Genomic DNA, 12,142 nt, shown 5'->3' on the forward strand with positions numbered 1-12,142 from the left:
AAGGGACTGAGATCCGAGGAACCAGGTGGTGTTACCTTTCTAATTCAACCCATTAAGGTGAAGAGTTATAAACAGAAATCAGTTGAGGTCCAGAGATGCTGATTGACACTATATATAAGATATGAGTCCATTGTCACAAATCCAGACTTTCAAGCAAGTCTTAATTGGAAATGTCTCGAAGATCTAGAATTTAAGTAGATGAGTCATTTGGCTCAAGCGAAAATAAGTTAAAACAAGGAGCTATGGATTTGTAATTGAGAAAAAGTTTATTTCAAATTGGGGTGCTTTGTGAACATCCTGTCAAGGAACTAGAGTCTGGATCAGGCTTTGGAAAAGGCAGGGGGATTTACCTGCTGGTGATAATGACCTCAGTGTGCCTTCATTGTATTCCAAGAGTAAAAAACAGTCACTTTTTTTTTCACTGCTTCATCCCTCCTTTCACACTATTTTGTATCCAATCAATCATCAACCCTGTCAATACCACCACCTCTTAATTGCCTCCCCTCCCTCACCAGCCTGGCCTTCCTTTCTTTTCACATCCCTACTGCTATCCTTTATTTCAAGCACTCATTTGATATTTAAACCATGACAGTGACCTTGTTTTATTTAGCATCCATATGGAATTTTTGTTTTGCCTGTTTTCACATTTAAATCTTTGCTCATTTGGAACTCATTTTGGTGTAAAAAAGTGAACAAGTGATCTCAACTTTTTTCTTTTAGTGGCTTGCCAATCCTCCTAATACAATTTATTGAATAATCCATGCTTTTCCACTGATTTCAATACTCTCTTGGCCATAGACTAACTTCCTATGCATATTTGGCTCTAACTCGTATTTCTTTCATTCATCATCTTGCCAATTTCTGTAGTGATTTCTGTTTTAATTGGAATTGAGATTTAAAACATATTTTAATTTATAACATTAAAGCTGTCTTTGCATTACTTCTCCTTTTCAAAGTTGTCTTTCTCATTGTTGCATATGTATTTTTCAAGATGAACCTTAGAATAATTGAATGAATTTTAAAAATCATTGGATCTTTAATTAGAAGTACACTGAATTTATAGACTGAGGTTGGGCAAATTGCCATCTTTGCATTATGAGTCTTCCCTCACCTCAACTAGGTAAGTTTCTTTATTTGCTTATTTTTCATGTTAGTCTGGAGAAGGCAATGGCACCCCACTCCAGTACTTTTGCCTAGAAAATTCCATGGATGGAGGAGCCTATTAGGCTGCAGTCCATGGGGTCGCTAGAGTCGGACACGAGCGACTTCACTTTCACTTTTCACTTTCACGCTTTGGAGAAGGAAATGGCAACCCACTCCAGTGTTCTTGCCTGGAGAATCCCAGGGACGGGAAGCCTGGTGGGCTGCCGTTTATGGGGTCGCACAGAGTCGGACACGACTAAAGCAACGCAGCAGCAGCAGCAGCAGCATGTTAGTCCAAGTTGGTTCTTCCAGGTTTATTATTTAAAAAGCTATATCTTTTATTAAGGTTACTTATATTTGTTTAATGTTACTGCCATTGTGACTGGGATTTTGGGGTTCTATTTTCCTTTTATTTTTATTACAAGAAAGCTATTGACTTTTGCATTTTTAAATAACAGTTAAACTTACTTATTATATTCATCAATGAGTCAATAGATCTTGTGAGGTTTTCCAAAAATGCAACTGTATCATTTTCATAACATTATTATTTCCAACCTCTGTCAAAAATATAAAACATAAAGAAAATACTGGTGAGTTTAACCACATAAAAACAAAAATTGAAATATGAAATTTAATAAATAGCTTTATTAGCTTTATGCTAAGAGGTTTGACAGAGAAATACGAAAAAAAGACAACTACATCAATGGAAAATTGAACAAAAAACACAAATACCTAACCCCAAAAGGGACCCATATGACAAGACATTCAAGCCCACAGAAAACAGAAAGGAGATGATATATTTTCATAGAAATGAAATGATACGCTTTGTTATCCTATAATACTGGAAAAGGTTAAAAATAGCAACATTAGTGATTACGGGGTGAAAGGAAATGGGTACTCTCATTCAATGCTATAGAAAGTAAATATTGGTATAACATTTTGTGAAGAATGTAGCAACATGATACAAAATTTATAGTGTGTATCCCTTTAACACAGACTTCCTTTTCAGTTAATTTTTCTCTATACCTGTTCAAGAAAGTGCATAATAACATGTGGTCAGTGGATAGTTAACATAGAAACTGTTATAATAGCAAAAAATAAATGTCCATCCATAAAAAATCGGTTAAATTAATAATAGTACATGCATATAACAGATTAGTCTCTAGCCATTTAAATAATAATGTAGAGATATATTTTTCACATATAAAAGCATTCAGAAATTTTATGCAGCAATAAAGTAGCATGTTTATTATAATCCTATTTCTTTAAAGTTATTTTTATATTTATATACTGTCTTAGTCCGTTTGGGCTGCTGTAATAGAATAGCATAAATTGAGTGGCTTGTAAGCAGCAAACATTTATTTCTCATGATTCTGGATGCTAAAAAGACTCTTGATGAAAGTGAAAGAGGAGAGTGAAAAAGTTGGCTTAAAGCTCAACATTCAGAAAACGAAGATCATGGCATCTGGTCCCATCACTTCATAGGAGAATGAAGAAAAAGATGGAGATGGAGATGGAGAAAAAGTGGAAACAGTGTCAGACTTTATTTTTCTGGGCTCCAAAATCACTGCAGATGGTGACTGCAGCCATGAAATTAAAAGACACTTACTCCTTGGAAGGAAAGTTATGACCAACCTAGAAAAGCAGAGACATTACTTTGCCAACAAAGGTCCGTCTAGTCAAGGCTATGGTTTTTCCAGTGGTCATGTATGAATGTGAGAGTTGGACTGTGAAGAAAGCTGAGTGCCGAAGAATTGATACTTTTGAACTGTGGTGTTGGAGAAGACTCTTGAGAGTCCCTTGGACTGCAAGGAGATCCAACCAGTCCATTCTGAAGGAGATCAGCCCTGGGTGTTCTTTGGAAGGACTGATGCTAAAGCTGAAACTCCAATACTGTGGCCACCTCATGGGAAGAGTTGACTCATTGGTAAAGACCCTGATGCTGGGAGGGATTGGGGGCAGGAGGAGAAGGCGACAACAAAGGATGAGATGGCTGGATGGCATCACTGACTTGATGGACGTGAGTCTGAGTGAACTCTGGGAGTTGGTGATGGACAGGGAGGCCAGGCGTGCTGTGATTCATGGGGTCACAAAGAGTCGAACAGGACTTAGTGACTGAACTGAACTGAACTGACTGAACTCTGAACTTTCACTCACAGTTCATCTTTGATGGAGTGCCCTCCTCTATCTTCTTTGCTTAATGAGCTTTCATTTTAGTTATCTCAATAAGGTAGCCTTGGGTCCCCTAAAGAATGAATTCCTGGTGATTTGCATAGTCAATTTCACTTCTAGGATGTGAACTACTAAAGATCAGGGACGTTATCTTGTTCTAGATCATGGCATACAGTAGGAAGTTTGTTTTTTAATTGACTGAACTGTAAGTAAATTTAACAAAGAGAATGTTCTAATTATTATTTTTGTAATGCATGCTAAATTGATTCAGTTCAGTCACTCAGTCGTGTCCGACTCTTCTCGACCCCATGAATTGCAGCACGCCAGGCGTCCCTGTCCATCACCAACTCCTGGAGTTCACTCAGACTCACGTCCATCGAGTCAGTGATGCCATCCAGCCATCTCATCCTCTGTCGTCCCCTTTTTCCTCCTGCCCCCAATCCCTCCCAGCATCAGAGTCTTTTCCAATGAGTCAACTCTTCGCATGAGGTGGTCAAAGTACTGGGGTTCCAGCTTCAGCATCATTCCCTCCAAAGAAATCCCAGGGCTGATCTCCTTCAGAATGGACTGGTTGGATCACCTTGCAGTCCAAGGGACTCTCAAGAGTCTTCTCCAACACCACAGGTCAAAAGCATCAATTCTTCAGCAGTCAGCCTTCTTCACAGTCCAACTCTCACATCCATGCATGACCACTGGAAAAACCATAGCCTTGACTAGCCGGACCTTTGTTGGCAAAGTAATGTCTCTGCTTTTGAATATGCTATCTAGGTTGGTCATAACTTTCCTTCCAAGGAGTAAGCATCTTTTAATTTTATGGCTGCAGTCACCATCTGCAGTGATTTTGGAGCCCAGAAAAATAAAGTCTGACACTGTTTCCACTGTTTCCCCATCTATTTCCCATGAAGTGATGGGACTGGATGCCATGATCTTTGTTTTCTGAATGTTGAGCTTTAAGCCAATTTTTTCACTCTCCTCTTTCATTTTCATCAAGAGGCTTTTTAGTTCCTCTTCACTTTCTGTCATAAGGGTGGTGTCATCTGCATATCTGAAGTTGTTGATATTTCTCCCAGCAATCTTGATTCCAGCTTGTGTTTCTTCCAGTCCAGCGTTTCTCATGATGTACTCTGCATATAATTTAAATAAGCAGGGTGATAATATACAGCTTTGATGTACTCCTTTTCCTATTTGGAACCAGTCTGTTGTTCCATGTCCAGTTCTAACTGGTGCTTCCTGACCTGCATACAGGTTTCTCAAGAGGCAGGTCAGGTGGTCTGGTATTCCCATCTCTTTCAGAGTTTTCCACAGTTTATTGTGATCCACACAGTCAAAGGCTTTGGCATAGTCAATAAAGCAGAAATAGATGTTTTTCTGGAACTCTCTTGCTTTTTCCATGATCCAGCGGATGTTGGCAATTTGATCTCTGGTCCGCTGCCTTTTCTAAAACCAGCTTGAACATCTGGAAGTTCACAGTTCACGCACTGCTGAAGCCTGGCTTGGAGAATTTTGAGCATTACTTTGCTAGCGTGTGAGATGAGTGCAATTGTGCGGTAGTTTGAGCATTCTTTGGCATTGCCTTTCTTTGGGATTGGAATGAAAACTGACCTTTTCCAGTCCTGTGGCCACTGCTGAGTTTTCCAAATTTGCTGGCATATTGAGTGAAGCACTTTCACAGCATCATCTTTCAGGATTTGAAATAGCTCAACTGGAATTCTATCACCTCCACCAGCTTTGTTCATAGTGAAGCTTTCTAAGGCTCACTTGACTTCACATTCCAGGATGTCTGGCTCTAAGTCAGTGATCACACCATCGTGATTATCTGGGTTGTGAAGCTCTTTTTTGTACAGTTCTTCTGTGTATTCTTGCCACCTCTTCTTAATATCTTCTGCTTCTGTTAGGTCCCTACCATTTCTGTCCTTTATCGAGCCCATCTTTGCATGAAATGTCCCCTTGGTATCTCTAATTTTCTTGAAGAGCTCTCTAGTCTTTCCCATTCTGTTGTTTTCCTCTATTTCTTTGCATTGATCACTGAGGAAGGCTTTCTTATCTCTTCTTGCTATTCTTTGGAACTCTGAATTCAGATGCTTGTATCTTTCCTTTCCTCCTTTGCTTTTTGCTTCTCTTCTTTTCACAGCTATTTGCAAGGCCTCCCCAGATAGCCATTTTGCTTTTATGCATTTCTTGTCCATGGGGATGGTCTTGATCCCTGTCTCTTGTACAATGTCATGAACCTCATTCCATAGTTCATCAGGCACTCTATCTATCAGATCTAGGCCCTTAAATCTATTTCTCACCTCCACTGTATAATCATAAGAGATTTGATTCAGATCATGCCTGAATGGTCTAGTGGTTTTCCCTACTTTCTTCAATTTAAGTCTGAATTCGGTAATAAGGAGTTCATGATCTGAGCCACAGTCAGCTCCTGGTCTTGTTTTTGTTGACTGCATAGAGCTTCTCCATCTTTGGCTGCAAAGAATATAATCAATCTGATTTTGGTGTTGACCATCTGGTGATGTCCATGTGTAGAGTCTTCTCTTGTGTTGTTGGAAGAGGGTGTTTGCTATGACCAGTGCATTTTCTTGGCAAAACTCTATTAGTCTTTGCCCTGCTTCATTCCATATTCCAAGGCCAAATTCACCTGTTACTCCAGATGTTTCTTGACTTCCTACTTTTGCATTCCAGTCCCCTATAATGAAAAGGACATCTTTTTTTTTATTTTATTTTTAAACTTTACATAATTGTATTAGTTTTGCCAAATATCAAAATGAATCCGCCACAGGTATACATGTGTTCCCCATCCTGAACCCTCCTCCCTCCTCCCTCCCCATACCATCCCTCTGGGTCGTCCTAGTGCACTAGCTCCAAGCATCCAGTATCGTGCATCGAACCTGGTCTTGTAGGTCTTCATAGAACCATTCAACTTCAGCTTCTTCAATGTTACTGGTTGGGGCATAGACTTGGATTACTGTGATCTTGAATGGTTTGTCTTGGAAACGAACAGAGATCATTCTGTCGTTTTTGGATTGATTCAGCCATATCCAACTCTTTGTGACCTTATGGACTATAATCCATCAAGCTCCTCTGTCCATGGGATTCTCCAGGCAAGAACACTGGAGTGGGTTGCCATGCCCTTCTCCAGGGGATCTTCCTAACTCAGGGATCAAACCCGTGTCTTTTAGTCTCCTGCATTGGCAGGCTGTTATTTATTTTATTTATTTATTTGTCTTTGCCACTAGTGCCACTTGGGAAGTCTCTATTTTTAAAATAATTAGCCCCAAATCAGTGAATTAAAGCAATGCCAATAATTTGATTATCATTCACTGTTTGTCTTGGTTGGGAATTTGGGAAGGGCTCAGCTAAAGGATTTTGAGGTATTGTCCATTGTAGTCCATTGTAACTCATTGGGCCTCCCCATGCCATCTCCCCACATGGATAATAGCATACAGTAGTTACGTGCCCATATACCAGTAGTGTGGTATCTTTTCCAATAGTTTGGGTTTCTTCAAGGCATAGCCGTTTCAAAGCAGAACAGCTGATTACATACCAGCTCAGTTCTCCAAAGGAACACATCCCAGCTAACACAGTGGATGCCTCTGCCCTTTCTATGATCCAGCCTCATAAGAGGCAGGTCATATCTGCTGAATTCTACAGTTAAGAATGAGGGACTAAAGCCAGACAAAATTCTGGGAAAATGGCTATACATCCCACCTATCAACAGAAGACTATCAAAGAATTTGTGAAGATTTTTAAAGTCACCACAGAAAATCTTATAACTGATACCCACACCCCCTGCAAAACCCTTTACACACAAGCAAGCATCAAACAACCTGAGTATTTCACACGCTGAAATTACTGTTAATGAAAGAACTGTTATTAGCTTAAACTGAATGCATTCTCTTTGCAAACACTTTCTTGGCCTGTTTAGAAAAAAAAGTAACCAAAAAAAAAAAAAAAAAAACCACTGGAAATGATAAAAACACAGCTTTGATGTAGATAATTTACAGCTGATGTAGACTTTGCTAATTTCTGCCTTTATCAATAGTTGTGCTCCCATTTTTAGACACATAGAAATCAAAGAATTCTGCTGGTGAAGGAATCCCTCCTTTGATCTGGAAGATGCAACTAAGGTAGATGTGTTGAGGCTTAGTTCATAGATCTTACAAGCAGGCATCTTAGAGCTCTCAGAGCCCAAATGCATCCATAGGCTGATTTCTCTATTCCTTGTACCAGAGACAGACCTCACACAGACAGATAGAAAGAAATCCTGGACTGTTTCCTGTGAGAAATCAAAGATCTCACCTTATCCTAAAGATTCAGCCATTTTTGGAGGTTCTGAGTGGAAAAGGGGACTAAGAATTCAGAGATGTTGAGGGGCATAGGATTTTGCTAGAGGATGACTCAAGGGATGGAAAATGCTAGATTGGAAGTTTGGATTGACACCTACACACTGCCATATACAACATAGATAACCAACAAGAATCTACTGCATAGCACAAGGAACACTGCTCAATACCCTATAATAATCAAAGTGGGAAAAGAATTTGAAAAAGAAAAAGATATATGTATTACTGAACCACATTGCTATACATCTGAAACTAACAATATTGTTAATTAATTCTACTCCATTATAAAATCAAAACATTTTTTTTAAAAAGATTAAAAAATGACAATAGATTTATGCCTTTGATTGTTTGGAGGTCTGTCTTCTGGAAGCAGGATTTAACAACCAAACAGTTGTTGTTCAGTCACTAAGTTGTGTCCAGCTCCTTGTGACCATGTGAACTGTAGCACACTGGGCTCCTCTGTTTTCCACTATCTTCCAGAGTTTACTCAAGTTAATGACCATTGAGTTGGTGATACTATCTAACCATCTCATCCTCTGCTGCCCCTTTCCCCTTTTGCCTTCAATCCCCAGCATCAGGGTCTTTTCCAATGAGTCGACTCTTCACATCAGTTTCTGACCATTTATTTGTGAAAAGCTCTCAACTTGACTCAGATTGTACAAAGAGCACAAAGCATCTGGCTGGCTGAAGATACAGTCCTGCTTTTCTTGGAGCAAGGTTGAACATCACAGCTGGGAACTCAGAAGAAACCTTCAGAATGTAGAGTTTATCTTGGAGATTATGGACAGACCAGACAGAGCTCATTGTCCCAGGCATTAATACACACACACAGGAATGCTGGTCTCATGCTGAGAAGGACCATGGAGATACAGCTGTACAACAGGAAAGAGAGTTTTTCCATGTGGAATTGTCAACCTCTCTGGTAGCTCAGATGGTAAAGAATCTGCCTACAATGCAAGGAGACCCTGGTTTGATCCCTGGGTTGGGAAGATTTCTTGGAGAAGGAAATGGTTACCCGCTTGTATTTTTGCCTGGAAAATTCCGTTGACAGAATTTTGCCTACAGTCCATGGGGCTGCAAAGAATCAGACACAACTGAGCATGCACACATATTTAGTGTCTGCTTTATCTGTAGGAATCGGGGTAGTAAATATCAGTACTGTTGTTGGCAGACCTACTGTGTTCCAGACAATGTGCACAATGATATCACCATATCAATCTTCAGAAGAGTTGTTTGTTGGAGGTGTTATTTTTCTAGTTTTATGTTGAGAAAACTGACCTTGGGAGATGAGTCCATTTCCCAGAGGTCATATGGAATGGATAGTATGTCTGTGAGCCAAGCATAGACCTGTTTTGACTGCCATGTGTCTGTTATTTCCAATTATAAATGCTCACTATTTCTAGCTTTTAGCATCTAACAGAAAAGTTTAGTTCAATTGATATGCCTAAAGAATATAAGTAAGTGGATGTTTTTGATTTTTTTTCTTCTATTTTTTTTTTCCTTAATAGCATTATAGAGTGGATTGAACACATCAGTTTGAGTTCTGGCTGCCCTATTCATTGATACTAAGTCCTTAGATAAGTCATTTATTTTCCCTTGTTGAGCCTACTTTTTATCTTTGAAATGTAAATAATAACTCTTGCTCTACTTATGCTTTTGAAGTATTATACGATTAAAACAAAACATTATTAAGAAAGCATGATGCAAACAGTTGACACCAGATAGCTCTTGATTGAGATTCTGCCCTAGTCATCTCAATGTATATAAGATCTATTTCTGGTCCATAGACATCTTCAAGGGCTTGGCTTTCAAGAGATGCATTGTTCATTGTAGATAGAAAGGTGTGTGAAGAGACATTATGTATTGCCATTCCTACAATCATGAGCCATTATAAAAGCTAACAGCTTCTCTTTAGGTCTTTCACAACATGGAAAAATTTTTGAGACCCATGAAGGGTGCCTTGCCATATACAATGGGGACTCTTTATCCCTTTTTCTTGAATCCAAGCTGTGGTCTGTAGATTCAAATATGCTGAACCTACCAAGATAGATAATGTTATGTGTTAACTCTTGGCTCTCTTGACTGGTAACTTGAATCTATCCATTCAATATTCAACCTACTCTAGTATTCATGCCTGGAAAATCTTAGGATAGAGGAGCCTGGAGGGTTACAGTTCATGGGGCTGCAGAGTCAGAAACAACTTAAAGATTAAAACCAAAGCAAACCAATTCAATAGTTACATCTTTGTTCATTTACATGGTTAACATTTATTGAGCACCTGTGAACTGGGTATGAAGTGTAGAGATTAAAGGACAAAGATTCAGGAGTGAAGATAAATTAAGTTCCATCTTCAGTTGGGGTACAGCCCACAGCACAGTGCAAGAGATAAACATGTAAGCAAGGAATTATAAAACCAGGGTTATGGTGATAGGCCCTCTTGGAACTAACACACTGTCCCACGAAGGCTGAGGTGGACCAAGCTGGGTCTTAGTGGCTCAAGAGAGCTCATCCTAGAGGCGGGAAGCAACACAAATCCAAGCATATTTCTTGAGTATCATCTACAGGAAAAGGTGGGAAACTGATATTAGGCCTTATGTGTAAATGAAATAAATAAGCCACAAACATGTAAACACAGAGACAAGAGATTCAAAGAGGAGAATTGATCTTTGCTGTGAATGTACCTAAAGCTTTGGTGGCCAGGGACTGAATTGTGCTAACTGAAAGATTTGGAGCCAGCTACATACAAACTGCTGCTGTGGGTTTTTGAAGAATGTGGGGAAGTGTTGATTATATAGTGTAACTGGGAATAATTCAGAATACAAAGCTGTATATCCAATGAACTCTATAAGAAAGACTGGGAAACAGTAACCCTGCATGGAAAAGTTATCTCTGATAGTATAAATATATATTTAAAAATATTGATAATGAGCTTATATAACTTTTATAATCACACATTTAAATAATATATAATTTAATTGGATCCTCATAAAGGAATGGATTCCTGGATCATTATATCTTTGTCTGCTTTCTTTTATATAATCTGCTGTCACCTTTTCCTGTGAAAATAATTTGTAAATTGTGGATTTACTGCCTCTATGGAAGATAAAATATATCTCTTATAAAGCCAGAGTTGAGCTACTAACTGTGATATACTTCAACTTCCGTTATCAAAATTACCTCCACATGAAATAATACTGCTTTTTTTTCCCTAACATAAAATAGTTTGGTTCAGGCAAGTTTCTTTGATTAAACACTGGCAAAACTTATTTAAAAGCATTGCATGAACATGGGGATGTAGCTCAGTGGTAGAGCACATGCTTTGCATGTATGAGGTCCTGGGTTCAATCCCCAGCATCTCCACTTCCTTCTTGTTTAATTCTTGGAAAATATAGCTAGTGCACGTATAGATTTGAATTTTTAAAAATTACATCAAGATAAATATAATTAACACTGCTTTATGTTATATATGAGGTTAAGAGAGTAAATCCAAGAAAAAAATACTTGCTTTTTTCTATTTATTTAATGTCTATAAAGAACACTAAACATCAAACAACTGATTCTTTCTAATTGCAGTGCTAGATAAGACTCTTGAGAGTCCCTTGGACTGCAAGGAGATCCAACCAGTCCATCCTAAAGGAAATCAACCCTGAATATTCATTGGAAGGACTGATGCTGAAGCTGAAGCGTCAATACCTTGGTCACGTGATGCGAAGTGGCTCATTTGAAAAGACCCTGATGCTAGGAATGATTGAAGGCGGGAGGAGAAGGGGATGATAGAGGATGAGCTGATTGAATGGCATCACCGAATCAATGGACATGAGTTTGAGTAGACTCTGGGAGTTGGTGTTGGACAGGGAAGCCTAGCATACTGCATTTCATGGGGTTGCAGAGTCAGACACGACTGAACAACTGAACAACAATATCTATATAAGATGATGGATATTCACTTATTGTGATCATCATTTTATGATGTATGCATGTCAAACCATTGTGCTGTACACCTTAAACTTATACAGTGCTGTAGGTTAATTATCACAATAAACTGGAAGAAAAATAGTTTTTGATCATCAAAAAAGAAAGAAAAAAATAAAGAAAAACTGCTTGAGAGCCAAACAAGAAACAGCATTTGTGCTGGATTTTGGTAGCTCTTATAGTAGCTCGTGACTGCCACTAGGTGATGGAGATCATATATGGGAGCTTTCTTAATATGAACCTGAAATCCCAAACAAGCGACCAGCATACCACAGAAAATAAGTGATTTAACTAAAAGTTACGTAGCTGTGTCCTTGGGTATTCATTGGCTTGATTCTGTTTCTGAGATTATCTGGTTATTAAATAATATCAAAGAGAAAGAGTCACAAACAATGGCATAAATTCCACCTCTCCTTCTATTCCAAAAGCTTCACTGTGAATGGAAAGTTCTCCTTTGAGTCACTAATCTTGAAGATAAGAGATGGGACAGGTAAGCACCTTGAATTGCAAGCACC

At 38.8% G+C, this 12,142-nt stretch overlaps 1 non-coding gene across 1 annotated transcript; it reads left to right on the plus strand.

Moving 5' to 3' along the window:
* Positions 1–10,943: 10,943 nt before the first annotated feature.
* Positions 10,944–11,015, plus strand: TRNAA-UGC (transfer RNA alanine (anticodon UGC)). Its single transcript has one exon. It is a non-coding gene; the product is annotated as a tRNA-Ala (tRNA).
* The last annotated feature ends 1,127 nt before the right edge of the window (positions 11,016–12,142 follow it).

This window comes from Bos grunniens, chromosome 6 (assembly GCF_055505025.1).
Source record: "Bos grunniens cultivar Pamir isolate PY7600 chromosome 6, Bosgru_T2T1.0, whole genome shotgun sequence".
Taxonomy (NCBI): Eukaryota; Metazoa; Chordata; class Mammalia; order Artiodactyla; family Bovidae; genus Bos; species Bos grunniens.